General features: G+C 40.3%; 1 protein-coding gene across 1 annotated transcript in view; it reads right to left on the bottom strand.

The window, feature by feature from the left end:
- Positions 1-26,379, bottom strand: part of RBFOX1 (RNA binding fox-1 homolog 1) — a 2,526,943-nt gene that overhangs the window by 581,694 nt on the left and 1,918,870 nt on the right.

Here is a 26,379-nt window from a genome sequence, read left to right as displayed (position 1 = left end):
GTAATCTCAGCTACTTGGGAAGCTGAGGCAGGAGAATCCCTTGTATCCAGGAGGTTGAGGCTACAGTGAACCAAGATCACGCCACTGCATTCCAGCCTGAGCAACAGAGCGAGATGCCATCTCAAAAAAAAAAAAGTTTGGGGGTTGAGGTGGAATAAATGATTGGGATGGCCCCTCCTGGCTGTAGCAAAACCATCCTGAGACTTGCAGACACTTGTATTTTGAAAGGGATCACTGTCAAGCTCGGATTGGTACCAAAAGAGCAGACCAGTCACATCTGGTTACGGTTTGCCAAGAAGAAAAACTTTTTTAAAGAAAACAATGCCAAGAATGATGGTTTCCGGCTTCATCCACGTCCCTGCAAAGGACATGAACTTATCCTTTTCACATTCAGTTAGGCTTTGCCAAGAAGAAAAACTTTTTTAAAAAAACAATGCCAATAATGATGGTTTCCAACGTCATCCATGTCTCTGCAAAGGACATGAACTCATCCTTTTTTTATGGCTGCATAGTATTCCATGGTGTGTATGTGCCACACTTCCCTCATCCAGTCTATCTTTGATGGGCATTTGGGTTGGTTGCAAGTCTTTGCTATTGTAAACAGTGTTGCAATAAACATACGTGTACATGTGTCTTTTTAATAGAAAGTTTTATAATCCTTGGGGTATATGCCCAGTAATGGGATTGCTGGGTCGAATAGTATTTCTATTCCAAGCACCACATTTTCTCACTCATAAGTGGGTGTTGGACAGTGAGAACACATTGACACAGAGAGGGGAACATCACACACTGGGGCCTGTATGGGGATGGGGGGGTGGCTAGGAGAGGGATAGCAGGGGTGGGGGGATTGGGGAGGGATAACATTAAGAGAAATACCTAATGTAAATGATGGAGGGATGGATGCAGGAAACCACCAACGCATGTATGTACCTATCTAACAAACCTGCACGTTCTGCACATGTACCTCAGAAATTAAAGTATTTAAAAAAAGAAATGCCAGCTGACCTGTTTCAGAATTCTTATCTCCCTGCACTCTGCTGAGAGAGAGGGAAAGGGGCTGACTTTCATGTATGCAAAGGTGCCTCACATCAGAGACACTGGGCTGCTGGAGACCCCAGGGAGACACGAACCTGATACTGCTAAATGGCAACCTTCAGCAGTCACCTTCTCGGGCCATAAAGACTCCTTTATTCCATAGCTTGCTTTGCTATTGATTTAGGGCTCTTTTTCATAGTGATGCAGGAAAACATTTTATTTTCTTGTATGTCGGTGGGAGGGAGTCTATGTGGGGTAACAGGAGAGAAGTTGTGGTGCAGACTGAAAACCATCATTTAATGAATGCTGGCAGGAAGGGAGGGCTCTATGGCATCCCTAAACGTTCACACTTGAACTTTCTAAATAGGTCTAGATTCAGGTGCAGTGGCTCATGCCTGTAATTCCAGCTCTTTTTGAGGTTGAGATGGGAATATCACTTGAGCTTGGGAGGTTAGGGCTGCAGTGAACTACTGTGTTTGTGCCACCACTGTGTTCCAGCCAGAGAAACAGAGGGGCCCAGTCTCAAAAAAACAAACAAAAAAAAAGAAGTTTTAACCTGGGTGTCCATGCATCATGTCCGAGGGTGAGTACAGAAACCATGAACCCTAAAGTGATGCTACAAAATGGTATTATCTTTGTGCATCTATCAATTCCTCCGTGGAGGGAGTTACCATCATCAGACACTCAAATAATTCCCAGACCCCTCAAAATGAGGAAATCATTAAGATGAGAAAGGGAATGTATCCATCTATCGTCCTTTCTTAAACAATCACTTCTGAAAACTAGAGAGATATTCACAATCTATTACCCAGAGGACCCAATTCCACCCAGACCTTTTCTTCCAAAGGGAAAAACGACATCAACCCGAAACTCAGCCTTTACAGACCTTCAAAAGTACACAGGAACCAAACTATGAACTTTCCAAAGACAAGACCATGGTTTAAAGAAAGTTATGATTGTTTTCAGGAAAAACTAACAAGATTGTCCCATCGTCTGTGAACAGACATTACAGTAATAACTCCTAGGGACCGTATAATAATAGCTCTTACCTGCTAGGGTCTCATATTACCTCCTAGGAGCTGGTACTACCTGTAAGACCTACTGTGTATAATCAGTATACACAGTAAGCACAGTGTAGATTCTGAGTGAGCACTGCTACATAGTATAAATGAACAAGCCAACCCAAGGATGAATGGATGATCAAACGAAGGACTTCCAGAAGTTTTAATGCTGAGGATCCTATCTGCAGAGAGCTCAACTCCCCTTTTCAGTTACTCGCTCCCCTCCAAGGACACAGAAAAGATAAAAAGGGTGAGTGAGAAGGAGGTCTGGGAGAAAGCTACCCCATAAATACAAGGTATTGTTATTTTTATTTTTATGGGTGCTTCTACTGCCTCCGGGGGTGGGGGTAGGATATGTGAATATGGCTAATTTTCTGCTTGACTCCAGACACATTCTAAATTACTGAGCCACATTTTATTTTAAATTGACTAATAAAGAAATCTCACACCCCACACCATTTCACATTTTCTTAGGTCGTTTAATGTTCCCACTATTCTACAGAGCCTTAGCCCTCTCCCTGAGAGCTGAGTCGGGACTGGGGTGGAGGGCGGGCTGGAAAACAGTTGGATGCATCATCATTTCTCCTCTCTCTCTCTCTCTCTTTTAATTTTCCCTGATCAAAACACAAAGAAATTGACGAAAAATATCACCCTGAATCACATGCCTTGCTTTTACGCTCACTTACACCAAAAAACACGTACGGCTTTTTGCTTTCCCCAACATAAAAATAAATGGAAAACATTTTGCAAATGTCAAATGCTATATAAAAGGAAAAAATATGAAGGACACTGCACATATAAACAATAATACTAATGACAAATTTTACCTCTCCTAAAGCACTCTCAGCCACCCAGTTCCAATCGTGGAGTTTTATCTCAAGGGTCAGAAACCAACTATATCATAGGTAGAAATGGATTCTCACGGAAAAAAAGCAAACACACTCTGCAGATGTGTCTGCAGATGATATTAAGGAAAAGAGAAGAAAATTACTCAAGGCTGACCATTTTCTTTCAATCTTTCCATCATTTAACAATGGTTTAAGCAACACTATGTTGAAAATGGTGTAAGGCAGTGGGAATGCGATGTACCAGACAGTAGAGGTGGTTCTCACTCAAATGCACTGGCCTTAGAGAGGGAGACACATAATGAAGACATGCGTATATAAACAAGATAATTAATGATTATGCTGTTATCAGTCAAAGTGCTCTGACTGACAGTAGAGATGTGAGCAGATAAGGGAAAGTCCCAATGAGAAAATAGTATTGAGGCACACAGACCATGTGAAGAACAGTGATGGGAAGAGCATGTACAAATACTCAGGGGTAGAACAAAATCTTACCGTGTGCCAGGGACTGTCAGGAAGCCAGAATGGCCTGCAGTACAGGGGCTGACGGAAGAGTTATACTAAATGAGATCAACAAGAAGCTCAAGACCTGGACCTTGTTTCACGGGCATTTTAACCAGTCTGATTTTTTTCCAAAGTGAAATGGGAATCTGCTGGGTGTTGTGGCTCATGCCTGAAATCCCACACTTTGGGAGGCTGAAGTGGGAGGATTGCTTGAGGTCAGGAGTTCAGAACCAGTCTGGGCAACATGTCAAAACCCCATCTTTACAAAAAATACAGAAATTGGCCAGGTGTGGTGGTGTGTGCTTGCAATCCCAGATACTTGGGAGGCTGAAGCAGGAGAATTCCTTCAGCCTGGAAGGTTGAGGTTGCACTGGGCTATAGTCACACCACTGCACTCCAGCCTGGGCAACAGAGTGAGACTCTGTCTCAGAAAAAAAAGAAGAAAGAAGGAAGAAGAAGGAGAAGACGGAGGAGGAGGAGGAGAAGCAAAAGAAGAAATAAAACTCCACTGAACCATCTTAAGGGGAAAGGGGACTGACATGACAGATTTATTGCTTTCCAAGGTCACTGTGGTTGCTCTGCAGAGAAAAGGAGAGGAAGGACAAGAGCGGAAGCAAGGTGTCTGGTTAGAAGGCTGGTGCAGTCGTCCACGTGATGGACAGTGACCAGGCTGGTGACAGCAGACAGCGTAGGGAATACGGATTAGAACTTGCTGGTGGATTGGATGATGAGGTAAAGGAGAAGAAGGGATCCAAAAAGACCACAGTAGCTCATCCCTTGTAAACACTCAAGTTAGGTGAACTTAACTCATTCAGAGTACAAATGGCATTCATATGTTAATGAACATGCAGTCCTTATCAGCTACGGCGAGCCACAACTGGCCCCTCCTTCCAAAATAAAAATAAAATAACAAAGATTATTGATGTGCTCTAGCGAAATTCCATTTCCGTGCTTTATGCTCTCATTGAATCCTACACATTTTTCCCCTTCTTTCATCCCTGAGAACTTGGATGAATAATCATCTGATAAGGTCTCCTAGCTGCCTCCCAAGCTGTATTCTAAGGTCCATCAGAGAAGGGGTCCTATCTGTCTTGGTCAGCATTAGAGTCCCAGAACCAAGCACTGTGTCTGGCATTCTGTGGGTGCATAATGAATACATATTGGGTGTGAATCGATGCCCTGAAGTTAACTCCTTGAAGGGCAGGAAGCAGTCTGAGCCCAGCACTAACACTCACCCATTATTTCCTGGCCTCCTCCACAGGATCCTCCTACTTGTTTCCCAGCCGACTGCAAGTCTAGACACATCATCCTGATAAAGCCAAAGCCACTTAGAACAAGATGACTCATGGTTCAGAAGCCACCCCAGCTCATCACCGGGAGGTGCCCCAGTTTGCTGAGGGTGGCTTCCTGGCAGAGCTCTGTAAAGGTGGAGGAGCCTTCTTCATTACTTCCAACTAGGGTTCCTCATCACTCCCTCCTTTTCTCTCCCAAGTCCACTTTAGGCTCTGAGACACCTAGAAACCATGCTTGAATCCCTTTGGGAAAAATGCCAATGACTAATGGAAGCATTTCACAAAAGAGCTTCATGAAATCCTGCTCCAGGAGTCCTCCAAGAGGTGTGGATCTTTGAAATCCATCATAAGCATACAAAGGAAATGTCCTGGAAAGTTTAATGCTACCTTCCCCATAAATATTTCCTGATTCAAGTCTCCATCTCTCACTGCCAATTCTAATCATTATTACACAGGATTTCACTCTGAGAGAATTGTGCTTTCAGGGTTTTACACAGCAATTGTTCGTTCAGATATCGATGAGCCCTGCCTAGAAAGATGCCACATTTGTTTATTCATTCATTTAAAAAAAGATGCCTTCAAATTCATACATGTATACATTTATGCACTTAAAAGATGTATTTATTAAACTCATACTATATGCTAGGTCCCGGGTATCCACCTGTAAACTGAACCAACAGGGTTTCTCCTTTTACAAAAGACAGACAATAAAGCAATGAAAACATAATTGTAAACTGAGCCAAGTGGCATAGAAAATGAAGAAAATCCTATAATACAGACTCAGATTGGAGGAAAGAAACTTTGGGTGGTCAGAAAAGTAACCAAGAGAAGGTTAAGAGAAGATGACATTTAAGAAACTAAAAAGGAAACTACATTTAGAAAATGGACAAAAATGGAGAGAGGGAGGGGGAGGGGGAGTGGTGGGGGGGGAAGGGAGCAGGAGGAGGGGAGGGGAGCAGGAGGGGGAGTGGGAGATGGTGACTAAAATTCCAAAGAGAGAGAGAGAGAGAATATGAATGAGAATGAGTTAGTTCCAGGCAGAGGGAAGAGTCCACAAATACCCAGACAGAGCATACCATCCTTTGACAGTCCCCTAATGCCCAGACAGCTATCTTTTTCCAGGTGTCCTGGGACCCACTGCCATCTCCACTTGGATGTCAAGTCAGCAACTAAAACTCATCTCAGTTCTTCTTTCCAGGCTTCTGACTTTATCTTCCTCCTCCTTCACCACAGCCAACATTTCACAAGCTCACCCCATTCTAAATGTCTCAGCTTCCCTCTTACTTCCTCATTCCTTAAGACATCAATGCTGGTCTTCTGCTCACAGCAACTGAAACAGCCCCCTGAAAGGTCACCAATGACTTCAAAAAGAATCCAATCAATGTATTTCTCAGTCTTCAGTCTCCCCAGCCTTTGGTTTTGCTCACCAACCCAACATTCTTGAAGCCTTCTCCTTTCCCTTGCCTCTTTACTCAAAACTGAAACCATCGAGGGTGGACTCATATCTCTCTCTTCCTTTCCTAACCGTTGCTGATAAAAACAGTAGTAGTAGAAGTTACCCATACCCTTGATTCAGCACAGGTAATTGCCAGGAACCGTGCTCAGCATTTTACAAGTCTGCTTGCAAACTATCTAGGGCTATTTAGTCAGGATTTTCTCCTCTCTTTCAATACTTGAACAGGTAGATAGATAGACCCCTCTTTGTCTCTGAATTCAAGGAGGAAAAGGCGTGGAGTCAGTGGAAGGATGGAGCCAAGCATGGCAGAGAGACAGCGCTGTCTGTAAGAAGCTTTTGCTTTTCCGAAAGCTGGTTGTTGAAGTGATTATGCTGGATGTTCTGCATAGAGAGTGACAGAGTAGCTATAAAGAAAATAGAAAGAGAACGGAGGAGGAGCAGACACACACACACACACACACACACACACAGAGAGAGAGATAAAGAGAAAGAAAAAGAGACATTAAGATTTCATCTGGATCATAAAAGAGATGTCCAGACACTGGTGAGACTATCAAAGTCTGTAAGCTGACCAGGTGCAGTGGCTCACGCCTATAATCCCAGCACTTTGGGAGGCCAAGGCAGGCAGATCACTTGAGGTCATAAGTTTGAGACCAGCCTAGCCAACATGGTTAAACCCTGTCTCTACTGAAAATACAAACGTCAGTCAGCCATAGTGGCAGGTGCCTATAATCCCATTTACTTGAAAGGCTGAGGTGCAAGAATCGCTTGAACCTGGGAGGCGGAGGTTGCAGTCAGCTGAAATCACATCACTGCACTCCAGCCTGGACAACCGAGTGAGACTCCATCTTAAAAAAAAAAAAAAAAAAAAAAAAGTCTATGAGTTTATCAAGCAGCAGAGATCTGCAAAGGGGAATGGGTGTGTGATCCTTGTTTTAGTGAAAGATTCGAGCATGTGACCTACAGAACTGCAGCCTCTGTATCTGGGAGATAATGAGGTGGATGATTAGGCAGGTCCTCACCATCCCTTCGCCTGTTGGGCCCCCAAGTGAGAATCACAATCTTTTGCATAATAGGGGTTACACCTCCTATCCATGAAGGAAAACTGGGGATGACGATAAGATTAACCTCGTTTAACAGTCACGCAAAACTGTGCTTCTTATTACAAAACTGAGTTTGTGGGCATAGACTGGCCTGCTCACTCTCTTCTTTAATCCTGGTAGAGTCTGGTGCTTTGAGCATCCTTGCCTCCATGTTGCCAATAAAGAAATGTTGTCCCAGAAAGTTATACGGCTTGCCCATGTCACACAGCGCCAAAGCCAAGATTTATAGAAGCCTGTTTAACAATGAAACCCTTGACCTTATTTAGTAAGTCATGTTGCCAAAGATCTCATGTGTGGCCTATTATTTTTCTCCCTTTGTAACTGCACCCTCTCAGCAATCTTACCATCTCTCACGACTTCAGGTATTCCTTTCTCCATCCTCTGCTCCATCTGATCCTCACACCCAAAGCTTTAGATGTGCATTATCTGATCACCCTATTTGAGTCAACAGTGCTTTCTCTATGATTTGGCCTTGGTACAAATCTCTTAGTCACCCTTTTCTCCAAACATTGCTTCATTCTTGAGTAAGACGGTGACTAAAATTCCAGCTCCTCTGCTGTGTCACCTTGGGCGAGTTACTTAACCTCTCTCTGCCCCCATTTTCCATCTGTAAAGGCATGAAAAGAGAAGCTAACTCATTGAAATCCTTAGGTAATGCATTGATGAATTAGCTAATGTGTATCAAGCTAAAATTTTAAAACAGCATCTGGCAAGTCATAGCTGCTCAATAAAAATCAGCCAAAACAGGTTGTGAGCCTGTGCACACACACTTGAAGATGAACTATATCCTTCCCCTTTCAGAGCTTCCACTCGAGGGCCCTGTAGGGACTGTTGTGTGATGTCACCTGCTCAACTTTACCACTGCTATTTCTCTGCATTAAGTTGTTGTTGTCACATATAAAGCTTCTAACCAAGGAGCTTGCTGGTGATCTGAGGTTCCCATCTAAGTCCGTTTTTATGCCGCTGATAAAAACATACCTGAGACCAGGTAATTTATAAAGAAAATAAGGTTTAATGCACTCACAGTTCCACGTGGCTGGGGAACGCTCACAATCATGGCAGAAGGTGAAAGGCACATCTTACATTGGAAGCAGAAAAAAGAGAGAATGAGAACCAAGCAAAGGGTTTCCCCTTATAAAACCATCAGGTCTTGTGAAACCTATTCACTACCTCAAGAACAGTACGGGGGAAACTGACCCCATACGTCAGTTATCGCCCACCACACATGGGAATCATAGGAGCTACAATTCAAGATGAGATCTGGTTGGGGACACAGCCAAACAATATCACCTGTGCTGTTCAGAATAGGTTTTCTAAAGCCAGGAAGCCTCCGATGACTTCCCAGTGTGCACCAGAAGATTCCACCTAACTCAGTCAAAATTAGACTTTGCAGCTGGACTCAGATGTACCTGGAATCCTACTCCATCATTCTTTAGGTATTTATCTTAGACAGACTATTTAACTTCTCTGGGCCTCAGTTTCTCCTTTATAGAATAAAAATAATAACAGTATTTGATTACAAATAGGAAGTTAGTGCCCAGCTGGAAAACAAATGACTGAAATAAAAGTCCCACTGCAGGGAGGAGGGCATGGGTGTCCAGTCCTGTGCAATGGGCCATGATGAGGAACGAAAGGGCTCCAGTACAGACTTCCAGATGCCTCTTTTTCTGCCTAGGCCTGCAGTGGATTTTGTGTATGAGAGAAATAAGTCTTTGTCGCATGAACTCCTCTGGTACTGAGATTTTTATTACCATATAAGAATTTAGCATGCCCTGGTTAATACTAACCACTACCCACTTGATGACTGTGCTCTTGCCTAGAGCTATCCAATAATTTTTCCTACATGGGGCCAGGTGCAGTGGCTCATGCCTGTAATCCCAACATTTGGGGAGGCCAAGGCAGGAGGATCATTTGAGTTCAGGAGTTCAAGATCAGCCTGGGCAACATCGTGAGACCCTCTCTCTACCAATAATAATAATAATAATAATAATAATTAGATAGATGTAGTAGCACACACCTGTAGACCCAGCTACATGAGCAGCTGAGGTTAGAAAATCACTTTAGCCCAGGAGTCCAAGGCTGCCCTGCACCATCATCACACCTCCACACTCCAGCCTGGGAAAAGCAAGACTCTGTCTCAAATAATAATAATAATAATCCCAAGATCATAGAGATGTTCTGTATCTCCACTGTCCAATACGACAGCCACGAGTCACAGGAGGACACTTGAGATGTGGCTAATGTGAGAGACAAACTCAATTATAGATTTTATGTAACTTTAATTAATTTACATTTCAATATCCACTGTGATTACTAGCTACTATAACGGACCAGCACAGACAACTAGCCTTTATTCCGTTCCTTGGAAATGCCAAACTCTCCTGAATCTCGAGGTCTTTCCATTTGCTGTGGAAAACCATTTCCTGCCAACCTCTACCCTTGACATTCTCGCCTGCAAGATGTTCAGTCTTTCACTCCGCTCGGTTACAAATATGCTCCAACAATACCACATTACTCCTTCAGGCTTCAGTGAGCAGCACCTTGCTTTATGGGAAGAGCACCTCAGCAAAGATGCATGCCACGGTTATGGATGTTTATTTTCCGATGAAATGGCAACTCCAAAGTCAGTGCAGATGAACCTGTGTGCCGGATGCAAAACAGAACAAGTGGAGCTTTCTTTGAAGTATTCTAGATCCAAACTACCTGAAAAGGCCAATCTGCAGTCAAAAAGACTAGAAGTAAGTGGAACGAGGCCTTCAGAATAATTACATGTGGTTAATTGAAAAATGTTAATCATGTCATATTAGGAAGAAGACAGGGTTAAATTGGTAAAATTTCAATTCACTTAGGCCTTATCTCTTGTTGGAATGAACCAGATGATTAATCCTCAATATTCTTCAGGGATGCTGCCAACAGCGGCAATTAAATTAACAACTACAAAGTTTATGCTCAGAGATTCAAAAATGAAAGACGGAAACACTTTAATTTTTCACAAGTTGTTACCTTAATTATCTTCTTATTGCTCTGTCTCTTTTCCCTCATTACAAAAACACACCCCTTACTATTCACAGATCCCTTTAATTTGCTGTAGCTTGGTAACAATGTAAGAAATGCCATCAAAGATGCAAAGTCATAAATCTTACTTTGTACATGTTCACTGAAAATGAGTTGTTCTGCTGTGCCTAGTCTCAGTGTTTTTTCTGCAGAGTGCTGACAAATTTCCACTTGGAAACAAGTAACGTGGATTGTCTCTAAGCCTGTGCATACAGCAGAATTACTTTGTTACTTTAATCCAACAGCAGTAACAAAAAAATTCCTAGACCACCAGGGCTGAAACTTAATTGGTCAGGTTCATGAAATACAATGAGGAAACAACAATGTAGCAGTTAGGAAAATAAACAAAAACTCAAAACTTCTTTTTCAAACATACAGAATAGACATAAAAACAGCCTCAGGAAAAGTCTGTGTTATCAAAAGCAAAGTTTTCAAACCTTCTTTGTTTTATTTTTTCTCAGAATGATATCTCTGCACTGTCAGTATGGAATCCCACTTTGCGAAGATTGGATAATTCATCTCTCTCTCTCTCGTGGAATGCAGCTAATCAAAATTGGAAGAAAAAAAAAAAAAGATAAATTCAACAGCAACCACCAAAAAGCAAGAGAATGCTGCCTCATGGTGATTTAACGGGTCCCCTGACATATGTGCATTAAAACTGTAACCCTCAGGAAGATTATCTGCATGCTACGTATTCCTTTAACATCAACTCAGAAGCCTGTTTGCAAATTTAGTACAGCACATTAGCCATCTACAGCGGCAACAGCAACTGCAACACAACGAAAGTGGTTTTCACAGTCAGGACTTCTAAGTAGGCTCTGCTGATGTGGATGAAGGCTAACCGGAATTCTATCCTTCAAAGAAGATTATTTTCTGGATGGGGAGGGGTGGGTGAGGAGAGAGGAGGCAGGGAAAATCAATGACATAATTAAGAAAATAGGCTAGCAATTTGGAAACTGTGAAAGAAATTAAAAACAAACCTATCACAAAACCCTGGGCTGAAACAGCAATACGATCAAATGACTGTGAGTCCAAACTGGAAAATGCATGAAAACATATCAATAATTGAATGCATCACACCCTCAATGCCTGAAGAAGTAATCACCATCACTATAAATCCTCTCCCAGAGTGATGTTAAAGTCTCTGACCGTTATATATACTGGGGCAGTATCATCACTTAGTCTACCTTCTGAATTTCCAAAGTTTCACAGCAAAATGTCATATCCCCAGAGAACGTCCTCACAACAAATTATTAGCACAGCTCTATTGATCATCATCCAAATGGCAAAAATCTCAATAAATTTCATCTGGACCTTTACTGAAACCTCAAAAATGCATTACACCCCTCTCTGCTGACCACCGTTTTTATGATCGCTATTGTATTTGCAGGGCAGTCAATTTTATACAGCATAACAAACTGCCAAGTGGTAACGCGATTCCCTCCATTACTGAGGCCCATGTATTAAATTTACTGAAGCACAATATCAGACTTCAAATATTGCAAGGCTTAGAATTGAATGCCGCAGAGCCTAATGCTATCAACCTGACAAATACTCTGACATATTAAGTAGCAGATCATGTATTCATATTTGGAACTGATGTTGTTTTTCTGTTTAGCCATATATTTTTTGGATTAGCCACGATATTTCAAAATGAGCATTATGTTTTGGAGGACAAGAGGGCTGACAGCAAAGAAGCTGTGTTAGTCGTTCTTGTTTTTTTCATGGCAGATCAATTACTATTTTTCCTTAATGATGTGTTATTGTAGGTCTAATAAAATCATAAGCACAACTCAGAAAAATATTTTTTTCCTTTTACTTTCTACAAATGCAGAAAAGCTCTAAAACGATACTTCGACGAATGAAATGGAAAGTTTCTTTTTGGTATTAATCATGTGTATATCTCTCAGCTTTAAATTAAGACAAGGGCCATTCTCTCTCTTCTCCTTCTCTTGTCCTCGATTCTCTCTTGGGTGCAACAAACACTACCAAAATTAATGAATTGCCTCTAAAAGTCTTGCTTTTATTCAAATGCTGCTAAATGATTTAAACCACCTCTCTTTGGAAAAACATGAGCATTGCAATGATCTTCACCCAGTATGCCCATTCCACATTGGAATGCTCTGATTCACAGAAACAAGAGTCTGGACACCAAATATCCCAACAGCCAAAGCTTGTCTAGTATATTCTCCATGGCATATATACAAAACAATATCTTGTTAAAAATATAAAATTCTTTCATGTATTGAATATAATTTTTTTTAATGATACATTGTCTCTTTCTCTCTTCACTTCAAAAACATTGAGAATCTGACACTAAAACCTCTTTCTAGGTCATGGATCCTGGTATCAAAAACTGTATTTTTGATGGATACAAATCAGAATATCAAAAAATAGTTTTGCCATAATAAGGTCACTTCTGAAAGTCAGGAAAATGCCAAGGCACATGATTTTCTGGGTATTTATTTATGTTCTGATTTATTTTCTGACTCCAGTTTGCAGTTTCATCAGATCATGGGGAAAAAATGTATCCTGTTTAAAATGGGCACAATTTTTAAGCACATATGTCAGGGGACCTATTTATCACCATGTGCCAGCATTCTCTTGCTTTATGGCAGTTACTGTTGGATTTATCTCTTTTTTCTTTTTCAATTTTGATAAGCCCACTGTTTCTAAGAGTTTCAGTATTTTAAAGAGCCCTATAAGTGAAATCATGTAGTATTTGTCTTTTTGTGACTGGCTGATTTCACTTAGCATAATGTCCTCAAGGAATATCCATGCTAAATCGTACAGAAGGCTGCCCATATTTTTCAGGCCTGAATACTATTCCATTTTGTCTGGGTTTTTTTTTTTTTTAAGTTTTACAAATAGTTTATTCCCACCTTCACAAACAAGTGCACCTCTGACCATTACACAAGGCACCATGAATTAAAAACTTCTATCAAAACACATTTGTCGCATATTACTCAAGATAAAGTGAGTGATTGTGTATATGTGTATATATGTGTGTGTATGTATCACAATTTCTTTAACCTTTCATCCAGGTTGCTTCCCTCTCTCGGCTATTATAAATAATACTGCAGTGAACATAGGAGTTCAATTAAAATATGTATAAAGTTAAAGAACATTATAATGATTAAGAACTTAGACGCTAGCCGGATGTAGTGTCTCATGACTGTAATCCCAGCATTTTGGGAAGCTGAGGTGGGCAGATGAGTTGAAGTCAGGAGTTCGAGACCAAACCGGCCGACATGGCGAAACCCTGTCTCTATTAACAATACAAAAATTAGACAAGTGTCATGGAAGGCACCTGTAATTCCGACTATTCCAGAGGCTGAGGCAAGAGAACTGCTTGAGCCCAGGAGGCAGAGCCTGCAGTGAGGTGAGATAGTGCTACTTTACTCTAGTCTGGGTAACAGAGCGACACTCCATCTCAAAACAAACAAAAAAAAGAACTGGGTACTCTGGTCATCAATATTTTTTTAAACTTCTGCAGGTAATTCTAACTTGCAAGTGGGATTAAGAATCAATTCTTTAAGATCCTGTGAAGCCTCTCACCTCTAGAAGTTAAGATACAGCCCTCTGAAAGTTATGCCATTTGAATGCTTATACATAGGGAAACAATCTCATGTATCCCATATTCACAGGACTGTTCACACACCCAAATCCAGCCCCTTTACAGAACATGAACGGCCAAATTGTACAGGAGCCTCTGGTCAGATGTATGAGGTTATGCTTGGCTTACTGTCTGCCGAAAAGAAAATACTGACCGTATGCTAAGGAAGCTCTGTCATCTCATCTAGGCCCAACTCTCTGCTTGAGGGATGCTATACAGGAAAGATTGCAGGGTTCAGAGTCCAATAGACACGGTTCAAACCTCAGCTCCAATCACTTGCCAGCCAAGTTGCTTATGGTGAGTTTATTCCAGGCTCTCAGGTATTCATTTCCTCAACTATAAAACAGAGATTATGAAACCTACTGGACCAGAAGCAATAGATGTAAAGTGGCCAACTATAACTGAAAATGTAAGTAGGCACTGCCTAAGCAGAAGCAATTTTTTTTTTTTTTTTTGAGATAATGGTCTCACTGCCATGCCCAGTACGGAGTGCAATGGTGTGATCTTGGCTTACTGCAACCTCTGCCTCCCAGATTCAAGCAATTCTCCTGCCTCAGTCTCCAGATTAGCTGAGACTGTAGCTGTGCAATACCACACCTGGCTAATTTTTTGTATTTTTACTAGAGATGGAGATTTACCATGTTGGCCAGGCTGGTTTCGAGCTCCTGACCTCAAGTGATCTGCCTGCCTCAGCCTCCCAAAATGCTGAGATTACACGCATAAGCCACCACGCGAGGCCAGAAGCTATGATTCTTATTATTAAAAAGGTGGCCGGGCGCGGTGGCTCACGCCTATAATCCCAGCACTTTGGGAGGCCGAGGCGGGTGGATCACGAGGTCAAGAGATCGAGACAATCCTGGTCAACATGGTGAAACTCCGTCTCTACTAAAAAAATACAAAAATTAGCTGGGCATGGTGGTGCATACCTGTAGTCCCAGCTACTCAGGAGGCTGAGGCAGGAGAATTGCTTGAACCCAGGAGGTGGAGGTTGCGGTGAGCCAAGATTGCGCCATTGCACTCCAGCCTGGGTAACAAGAGCGAAACTCCAACTCAATTAAAAAAATAAATAAAAATAAAAATAAAGGCAATTCAAAGACACAGATTTCTAACTTGTAAGATACCCATCTCTTTGGAAATGGAAGAACTGATCATCTTCACTTGTAGGTGCTGTATCTTCTCTATCCAGGGCTGATGATAAAACTGAAGGCAGTCATTGCTGTCTCACTGTCCCTCATAATCTCTTCTTACTAGTACCCCAGGATCGCCTGATAGATTATGAATGACGTCAGAAAACCGGCAGTGTCCTTGTGGCCCACTCGATTTCCTTCCATTTTTAGAAATGCATTGACAAAATTTAAGCATGATATTAAAAGCAAATAATTTGGCCAGGAGATGTCACTGGCTATAAAATCAACATCGCCACCGTAGACCCTATATATGCTTATCAATGCATGTTATTTGCACACTGACTGAACGTTTCATTCCATCATTTAGAATACACTTGCCATGCACTCTCTCTGGGCCAGGCTCTGTGTTAGGCATTAGACTAGTGCAATGAGTAAGAGAGTGAGGATGACTTTTACCTAAAAGGAGGTGTTTCACAAAAGGGTTAAGTGTAATAATATGAATATGCTCAGAGAATTTCTAGAGCACAGTGGACAAACACTTAACCCATCCAGCTGGCTGAAAATTAGTGACTCTTCAGGCCAGGCACAATAGCTCACACCTACAGTCTCGGCACTTTGGGAAGCTGATATGGGCGGATCACTTAAGGTCAGGGGTTCAAGACCAGCATGGCCAACATGGCGAAACCCCATCTCTACTAAAAATACAAAAATTAGCTGGGCATGGTGGCATGTGCCTGTTAATTCCAACTACCTGGGAGGCTGAGGCAGGAGAATTGCTTGAACCCCAGAAGCAGAGGTTGCAGGGAGCCAAGATCATGCTATTGCACTCCAGCCTGGGTGACAGAGCCAGACTCTGTCTTAAAACAAACTTCAAAAATGAGGACGACTAAAGGCCAGGTATAGATGGAAGTAGAGGAATATATATTCAATTTGATATTGCTGGCAAATGAGATTTGAAGCAGGAAATGGAAAGCAAGGCAGGGTTCCGCTTATCATCTAGAGTGTCATTCACTGCTTACTTTTTCATCCACCATCTATCCATGCACCCACCCACCCATCCATCATCCATCCATCTACCTAACCATTCACTCTTTTTTTTTTTTTAGTGTGATCAATGTCGTTTTGCAGCTAGGAGTTGTACTGGCTCCTGGTAATTTAAAAATTTTTTTTTAAATTTTTAAATTTAAAAAAAAATTCCAAAAAAAATAAAAATAAATAAAAAACAGAACACACAACCCCATTTGGGGACTCCCAGGCACTTGAAATTTGCTATCTCTGTCCCATTCTACAAGGCCTCTCTTCCTAATGTCCACATTATCCTCATCACGATCTAGTCCTCCACCAAAAGCAGACACTTAAAGCCAACTGTAACTCCTCAATCTTCTTCCCCAGTAAATAGAGCAAATATGTCTCTCCGTTGCAATCCAAGAGTGTCATGACATAGCCTTATGCTTGAAATTTACCCAATTGCCCCTAGCATATCCCCATCAGTGGGGGATATTATTTTGTGGCCTGATCTCTGTTCATTACTTCTTCTGAAAATAATTTTCCTTTGAGCTATTGATTCTACGCCATTTCTAGTACCCAAGGTTTAGGTAGTGCCGACTCCTGTACCTCATCTTAGAGATGAAGACAGGACCCAAATCTACCCAATGAAAGACTTCATTTTCCTGGCCAAAATGATTGGTTCAATTGTGGGGTCACTATCCAAGCTGAATCAATAACAACTACACAAAGAACACTGTAATGAGGAAGAACTTGTACTCTGGAGCCAGACTTCCCTGGTTTGAATCCTGCTAAAAATGTAACTTTGGGCAAATTTAATGACCCTGATGATAGACTGACTACAAAAATACCCTCCAATTCTTCCCCAGTGCTGGCCCTTTGTAATGTGATCATGAACATCCTCCCATGAAGTGGGAGAGTTTATTTCCTCACCCTCTGAATCCAAACTGGACTTGTGACATGTTCTGGTAACAAGAATAGGGAAGAAATGAGAATGTGCCAGTTCCCAGCATGAGCCTCACAAGGCTTTGACCACCTTTGCCCTTTGCGCTTGTACATTTGTGCCAGCCCACTGCTGCATCTCTGCCTCACTAAGCAAACCAGGCTAGCTTGCTGAGGGACATGTGAGAGATACAGGTACGGAATGGAACTATCCTTGCTGATGTCACACTGGAGGATTCAGGCTCTCTAGGTTTGCCAACTTCAGACTCATGGTCACACTTTGAAGCCACCAGGCTTGCAACTAGCTCATTACAAAGCAAGAGCTAACTGACACAACTAAATTTTATCCTATTAAAATGGGGTTAATTATAGTACCTATCTTGTAGAATTATTGTGAGGATTCAAGGAAACAATAGAGTTCATATATAAAACAGGACTTAGCGTCTGGCACTTAATACGTGCTATTATTTTTTGAAAGCAAATCTTTGAGGTTTTTATTGTTCTTGTTAGAATGGTTAAGAAGGAGGCATTTGCTTTTCTCCAGGGCAGCCCATTTCATAGAAAAAAAGCCTGGAGCTGTTGCATCACTTTGAGCCCCCGGTAAGGAAGAATTGCCAGAGGATGATGTCAACACTGAAAAGCTGAGCCAAGAAACAGCAAAGAACCAGATTTCAAATCGCTTATTTGTGCATCTGAAACCAGCCTCTTACGGGCTTTTGCAGTTGTGTAAGCCAATGAACTCCCTCTTCTAAACAAAAGACAGGTGCACTGTGATTCTGTTGCTCGCAATCAAAAGTGTATGATTAATATACTGCTTCATGAAGTCCTTAAGGCTTGCAAATGATCTTTGCCCTCAGTCAGGTCATCCTAACAAGATGTGCCATGCTTCAGCCTGCCTCCATGGGGCCGTGACAAAAAATGTAGAAGACAAGGGCTCATTTCTGAAGTGTATACGACCCAAAGTCTTCTGAAAGAAACTCATTCATTCCAAGGTTATACACCTAACTTGACATCAGAAATCATCATCACATCCTAAATTGTCATCTCCGTCACTACTGACTCTCTCAACTTATTCACACCCTGGTACAGAATGTAGGCATTCCCAACACACACACATGCATTCACACACACACACGTGCACACACATACAGGACACACCGTATTCCAGAAGACCTGTAAGTAAATCCCTGTCATCAAAAACTGCTGTTTCTTAATATATTTCTTTCTCCTTACCTTGGCATAAAATAGGGTATCTAGAAAATATGTATAAAATAGGGTAATTGTGGCTAAGTGCAAAGGGTGATAATAAGTATCAAATAGGTTATTTATAAAATGCTTATAACCAGACCTGAGACTGTTATTTTTAACCTTATCTCCTCTCTGGCAACCAAGCAAACACAGTATCATATGTACTATGGATAATATTACATATTGCTGACAAAACCATGGATAAAGGAAGATATGGAGAATGCTGAATAATGATTTTATGCTCCTGGAAGGTATCTGGGGCTAGTTCACAGAGACTTTCTCTGAAATTGTAATCACACTCAGGGGTAGAACACTGACCACCATTTATGACCACATGAGGTGCACCCCTCAGTCATAGCTGTTTAAACAAAACGGGTCTAGGAAGGACCTCAGATTTTCTCTTGGGACTGTAATAATTTTTTTTCTCCCCGTCACACCTAGACTGGAGTATAGTGGTGCGATCCTGGCTTACTGTAACCTCAAACTCCTGAGTTCAAGCTATTCTCCTGCCTCAGCCTCCTAAGTAGCTGGAGTTACAGGCACCCGACACCATGTCCAGCTAAAATTTTTGGCATTTTCAGTAGAGACGGGGTTTCACCCTATTGGCCAGGCTGGTCTCAAACTCCCAACCTCAGCTGATCCACATGCCTTGGCCTCCCAAGCTGGTGGGATTATAGGTGTGAGGCAATGCACCCAGCCAAATATATATATAATTTTAAAATAACAGCTTGAGGTCTCTGGTCCGTGCCTCCAAGATGACAAAGAAAAAAAGAACCACAGTCATGTCATAAAGGGCCGTGGCCATGTTCAGCCTACTTGCTGTCAGACGCGTGCCCGAGGACAAGGCCATTAGGAAACTCATCATTGGAAACATAGTGGAGGCCGCAGCAGTCAGGGACATTTCAGAAGCGAGCGTCTTTGATACCTATGTGCTCCCCAAGCTGTATGTGAAGCTACTTTACCGTGGGAGTTATGTAATTCACAGCAAAGTAGTCAGGAATTGATCTCCTAAAGCTCCCAAGGACCGAACACCCCCATCCCAATTTAGACCTGCGGGTGCTGCCCCACGACCCCCAACAAAGCTCAGGTACGAAGCTGAGTCCTTCAAAACTGAAGACAGACTATTCTCTAGACAAAAACAAAACGGAAATTGTACTTAATATTGCATGTTAAGTGTCTCGGTGCCAGATAGGGTGGGGATTTTGTGTGTGTTAAACCAGGTGTGAAGTAACACATATTATTTTTATGGAGAAGAAAGCTTATTCATAAATTTATTATTATTATTATTATTATTATTTTTTTGGAGACAGAGTCTTGCTGTATCACCCAGGCTGGAGTTCAGTGGCGCAATCCCGGCTCACTGCAACCTCCACCTCCCAGGGTCAAGTGATTCTCCTGCCTCAGTCTCCTGTGTAGCTGGGATTATAGGCATCTGCCACCACGCCCGGCTAACTTGTGTATTTACAGTCAAGATGTGGTTTCACCATGTTGGCTAGGCTGGTCTTGAACTCCTGACCTCAAGCAATCCGCCAGCCTTGGCCTCCCAAAGTGCTGGGATTATAGGTGTGAGCCACCACGCTCAGCTATTCATGTAAATTAAACCTTCATTGCTTGAGGTCATAACCTTGGTCTCATAATTTGCATAACTGTGTGAAATAAAGGGAGTCTAGGCAAATATAAAAAAACAAAGAAAGCAAAAAGAAAAAGAAAAAAGAACTTGGGTTAAATTTTAGAGCCAATAACTCATTGTTGCTGTTCCTCAGTTTCCTCTGTAGAATTAATGATATCCATCGTCTATGTTATTGTAATGATGAAATGACATGGTGACCGTAAAATGCTTAGCACCATCCGTGACTTGGCACATCAGAAGTCACCAAAAAATGAGTATTAACCATATTTTCTGAGGGAACAAACTTTACACTAGACAACTGCTTAGCATCCGACAGGCTGGAAATCTTTAACAGAAAACTGGACATTGAAACATGACTTCTTGTGGATATAACAGTCGATGCTCGTGACAGGTGTCTTCCATCTATTGGGCAAGTATTTGCCTACCACTCTGCTGAGGAGCTACACGTAGTATCTCATTTTATACACATGCCACTCTGCGGATTCCTATACCCATGGTACCAATCAGGATGCTGCAGTTTAGAAAGGCTGAACATTACCCCCAAAGTTCTACCTCTGCTAATGGCAGATCTGGGATCTGAACTCAAGACAGTGTGATCCCCCCAAGCCCTGACACTTAAAACCACCATGTAGTATCACCTCCCTCTTCTCATGGGCAAAAGAAACCTCCCATATTGTTATTTTGGCTTTTCTTTAAATATCTCAGGTTTGACAGAGAGCTCCCTTCATCCAAACCCAATGTTGTTCTTAATAAGCCAGCCCCCTCCTTCCCATATGTAAACGTCTACCTCTGAGTCAGTGAGCAGACACATACTTTCCAGTCCTGTGAATTGAGCTAATGGCACCACTTCTTCCAGGGCTCAGATTTTAATTAGCTCATAAGTCTGTCACTGGCTGGTGAAATATTTATTTCTCAGGAATACACTTTAGTAATTTATGAATCAGAGTCATAGAGTAGAAATGGGATAGGAACTGTTTCTACACTGGCTGTCTGTTTTCATTGGAAGTACAGCATTCCTCATTGAAAAATCACTGAACCGAAGCCAGCTACCTTTTACATACATGGTATAGAGTTTGTTTGTTTGTGTACATAGGGAGATTTTGGATTATTGTGATGTTCACATTTTGGGGTGGGAAGTAAAGTGAGGTGTAGCATATGCTGTCCTGTTGGTGAATACATTATCAGAAAACTCCTAAGTTATTACTCAAGGAAAGAAGAAAGGAAGGAAGAAAGGAAGGAAGGAAGGAAGGAAGGAAGGAAGGAAGGAAGGAAGGAAACTAGGAAGGGAGGGAGGTATGAAGGTAGGGAGGGAGAGAAGGAGGGAGGGAAGTATACAGTACATAATTCAAATTACAGATACCATATCAGCTTTATTTATTTATTTATGACAGAGCTTCACTCTGTCACCCAGATCAGAGTGCAGTCGTGTGATCTTGGCTCACTGCTGCCTCAACCTCCTGAACTCGAATGATCTTCCCACCTCAGTCTCCTGAGTAGCTAGGACCAAAGGCACACACACACCACTACACCCAGGAATATATTTTTTTAAATTTTTTGCCCAAGCTGGTCTTGAACTCCTGAGCTCAAGCAATCCTCCCATCTTGGCCTCCCAAAGTGCTGGCATTACAGATGTGAGCCACTAGGCCATCAGCTTTTATTTTATGTAGAAGTCTATTGAAAACTCTCCTGAGACTTGGTAAAAGTGTAAAACACTGTAGCCATTTGGGAGGGTCATGTAATACATGTGTAACATTTCTAAATGTATATAACCTTTGATCTAGTAATTCCATTTTTAGAATTAAATAGATAGACCTCATATGCACAAACATCTATGTAGAAGAATAATCACTGAAGTAGCATTAATTAAAACTTACAGATTCCACTTTCCCTTCCCCACTGCACGCTGTGACATATTCTTAAAACAGTAACTGGATCAAATGACCACAGCCCTACCCCCATGTAAAACTCCTCTTCTTATACTGCAAACTCTAAATACACAGTCTGCCTTATAAATTATTAGTAATCTATAGCTGTAAAGTATCATCATACAATATAAATACATATGTCCAAGTAGTCACCGTATTTATCCTAAACTACCTCCTAACTTACAGCTTTTAAAAGGTAATTCTTGCCGGATGGGGTGGCTCTCTTTGTAATCCCAGCACTTTGAGAAGCTGAGGCAGGAGGACCCCTTGAGGCCCGGAGTTTGAGGCCAACCTGGGCAGTCCGTCAAGACCGCATCTCAACCAAAATTAAAACAATTAGCCAGTATGGTGAGGTGCACCTGTAGTCTCAGCAACTCAGGAAGATAAGGCATGAGGATCACATGAGCCCCAGAGGTCAAGGCTACAGTGAGCTGTGTTGGCACCACTGTACTCCAGTCTGGGTAAGAGAGGAAGATACTGTCTCAAAAAAAAAATACATAAATAATAATAACAACAGTAATTCTTCACTCATTCATTCAATCACCAAATATTTTTAAATGTATAATATTTGCCAGGAATGATGTTATGCGCTGGAGATAGAACAACAAAAATATGTGTTAATTTTATGCTTGTATAATTTATAGACTTCCATTTATTTTATTTTATTGTTTAAATTAATGTATCAAATTTGAAAGTTTGGATGTACAATTTCATAAATGTTAACATAACGTATAGAGTCTAATTGCTTTGCAGTTAGGAAGCAGAAGCGTTCTATCGCCCAACAAACTCCCCTGTGGTTTTCCTTTGCAATCACCCTCCCCTCAACCCCTAATCCCTGGCAACCACTGCTCTTTTCTCCAACCCTACAGCTTTGGTTCTTGCAAATGTCTTATGAATGGATTTATACCCTGAGTCTTGATTTGGTGAGAAGGGGAATGGGATCCAGATGAAGACCTCATGAGTCCACAGACTGTATTAGTTGGGGTTTGCCCTTGGTTGCATATAATAAAAATTCATTCTTGGTGATTAAACAACAACAAAAATGTATGTACATAATCTCTTGAGACTGGCTTCTTTCTCTTAGAATAATTCTTCTGAAATAGATCCACATTGTTGCCTGTATCCATAGTTGTTCCTTTTTATTGTTGAGTAGTATTCCACATGTACATGTAATACTTCAAATTCATCTATTTGAAGACATATGGCTTGTTTCTAGGTGGCTATTACAGAGTTGTTATACACAATCATGTGTGTGTGTGTGTGTGTGTGTGTGTGTATGTGTGTTTCTTTTTTCTGAGATGGAGTCTCACTCAGGCTGGAGTGTAGTGGTGTGATCTCAGCTCATCACCTGGTTCAAGCTATTCTCCTGCCTCACCCTCCTGAGTAGCTGGGATTGCAGGCCTGAGCCACCACAGCTGACCTATGTGTTTTTTAATAAATGCACATTTTTATTTTTTGGGGTAAGAAACCTAGGAATGGGATTGCTATGCTCTATGATAAGTATTTATTTAACATTGTAATAGACCATCAAAATGTTTTAAAAGTCTCTGCATCATTTTACATTCCCACTCACAGTACATGAGAAATCCAGTTTCTCTGAATCCTTGATAGAACTAAATACTGTCAGTATCTTTTTATCTTATGCCTCTACTAAGGTGTTTAATGGTATCCCATCCTGGCTTTAATTTGCATTTGTTGAACAGCTAATGATGTTAAATACCTTGTCGAGGGTTTTTTTGTATTTTTGGGTTTTTTGCCTCATGAATATCCTCTTCTCCCCCTACCCAGAACCCAATAAGAAAGGAATATGAATATACTCGCAGTGACTAGTCATGTCTTTTTCCACTTGTTATTAAAACAGTTGTTTGCTTTCTTACTTTTGAGTTTTGAGAGTTGAAAATATATTCTAGATACTGAACATTTTGTCAAGTGTGATTTACAAATATTTCTTTCCAGATTCTTGTCTTTTCTCTCTTTTAACAGAGTCCTTCACATATAATTTATTAACAATTTGTTAAGTCACATTTAACCTTTTTAGGGAGGTGAGATTGTACCTTTGGTGTCATGACCAAAAACTCTTAACTCATTTGGACATGAACATTTTATCCATGTGTTCTTCTAAAACCTTATAGTTCTACATTTTATATTTAGAGCTATGATCCATTTTGAGTTAATTTTTGTGTAAGGTATATCATTTTGGAAATGTGTTTCCAATTATTCCAACACAAATTGTTGAAAACAAAATCATTTTTCCTTTGATTTTGTACCTTTTCTAAGATTTAATTAAGTATACTTTTGTGCATCTATTTCTGGAATCTCTATTTTATCCAATTGATTAATGTGTCTATTCCTTTACCAGTTTACACTATCTTTACTACCATAGGCTTGTATAAAATAAATTAGATATATTCATCTAATTTTATTCTTTTTTATTTTGATTAGTCTGGTTTTTATTTTTCTTTATAGTTTTTAGAATCTTCAAGTTTATAGCTACAAAAACACCTGCTAGCATTTTGATTCGTATTGTGTTAAACCTATATATCAATTTGAATAGAATTAACACTCCTACTATGTTGAGTCTTTGAATCTATGTATATATTTATTTATATTCCTTTTCAAAATTTCACAAATATTTTATAGTTTTCAGCATAAAGAGCTCCTATACGTTTACTACATTTATAGCTAAGTATTTCATTTTTTGGAGCTATTATAAATGGTTTGTTTTAAAGTTTTGGCTTCCAAGTGTTCTTTCCTAGTATATAGATGTATGATTGATATTTGTGTTTTCACCTAAGAGGTTTTAGAGTCCCTTCAGATTTTATAAATAGACAATTATTTTATCTGTGAATAAAGACGCCCTTATATATTAATTTCCAATCAATATGCTCTAAAACTCTTTTTCTTCCTTACTGCAGCGAGCAAGATTTCCAGTACTGTGTTGCATAGGTGTGGTGAGAGTGGAACTCCTCCCTTGTTCCTGCTCTACTGGAGAAAACAGTCCGTTTTTCACCAGTAATTATCGTATTAGTTATGGAGTTGCTGGTAGATGTCCTCTACCAAGTTAAGGAAGGCTCCTTCTATTTCTAGTTGGTTGAGAGTTTTTATCATCAATGTACATGAGCTTTGTTTCAAATACTTTCAAACACTATTTTATAGGGTCATGTGTTCATTTTCTTCTTTATTGTGTTAATATGGTACACTAAATTGATTTTTTTTAATATAAAACCAGCCTTGCACTCATGGGATTAATGGTATGCGGTCAAGCTATGTTATTATTTTTCTATAATTTATCTGTTCCATGATATATATTTATGTATGTATAGATATATAAATTTTATATATAGCCTGGTTTTGGTATCAGATTAATGTTAGACTCATAAATTGAGTTAGGAAGTATATCTTCCACTTCTATTTTCTGGAAGAGACTGTGTATAGTTGTTGTTTTTTTTTTTCCAACTTGAAATGTTTGGTGGAATAGGCAGTGAAACCATTTGTCTCTGAAAATGTTTATTTTGACAGGCTATTTTAAATAAATATATTGCACCATTTAGCTTATCTAGTTTGTTTTGGATAAGTTTTAGTAATGGTTTTCAAGGAATTAGTCTATTTCATGCAAATTGCTATGTTCATAAATTATTTGTATTATTTCCTTATAATCTTTTAAATTTGTATGACGCTTGTAATTTTTGTCATCTCTGCTTTTTCTCAGTCTTGCTGACAAAGTGAAGAATAGATTCATCACTTCTATTTATATTTTGAAAGAACCAGATTTAGGTTTGATTGCTTTTTGATTTTCAAATTCATTCATTTTTGATCTTACATTTAGTATTCTTTTCTTTCTGTTTGCATGTATTTTTCTTTATTTGCTTTGCTTTTTTTTAATAGTTTATGATACACACTTACATTGCTGATTTAAGAATGTTCTTATTTTCTAATATAAGCATTTAGCATTATACATTCCCCTCTAAGCACTGCTTCGGTTTCCTACCATATGTTTTGTAAAGTATATTTTCATTTAAGTTCTATAACTCCCCTTAAGACTTCCCCTTTGAACCATGGGTGATTTAGACTTCGCTGCTTAATATCCAAGTGCTTTTGTAATTTTTCCAGTTTATGTTACTGATTTCTAGTTTAACTCAATTTTGTCAGAGAAAAACAACTGTATGATTAGAATTATTTTAACTTTGTTAAGTGTTTTTTATAATACAGAACATGGTTTATCTTGGTGAATATCTCATGTGGATTTGAATCGCACAGACATCCTGCTGTTGTTAGATGATTATACATTTTCACTATGTTTTTCTGGCTGATGGTGTCACTGGGTACTTCCATAGCCTCATTAATTTTCTCAATAGTAATTCTACCAAACAGTGAGAGAGACTTCACTTATGTTTGTGTATTTCTCTGTTTCTCTTTTCAGTTCTATCAGTTCTGGCTTTATTTTAAGGTTTCACAGTTTGTGCATAAACAATGAAGATTGCTTAGGATTGTTTTGTCTTTTTGGTGACTTGGCTCTCTTATAATTACATAACGTCC

The sequence above is a fragment of the Aotus nancymaae genome, unplaced genomic scaffold (genome assembly GCF_030222135.1).
Source record: "Aotus nancymaae isolate 86718 unplaced genomic scaffold, 86718_ANA_hifiasm-v0.15.2.pri h1tg000049l, whole genome shotgun sequence".
In the NCBI taxonomy this organism is placed as follows: domain Eukaryota; kingdom Metazoa; phylum Chordata; class Mammalia; order Primates; family Aotidae; genus Aotus; species Aotus nancymaae.
This window is presented reverse-complemented; position numbering and strand designations above follow the sequence as displayed.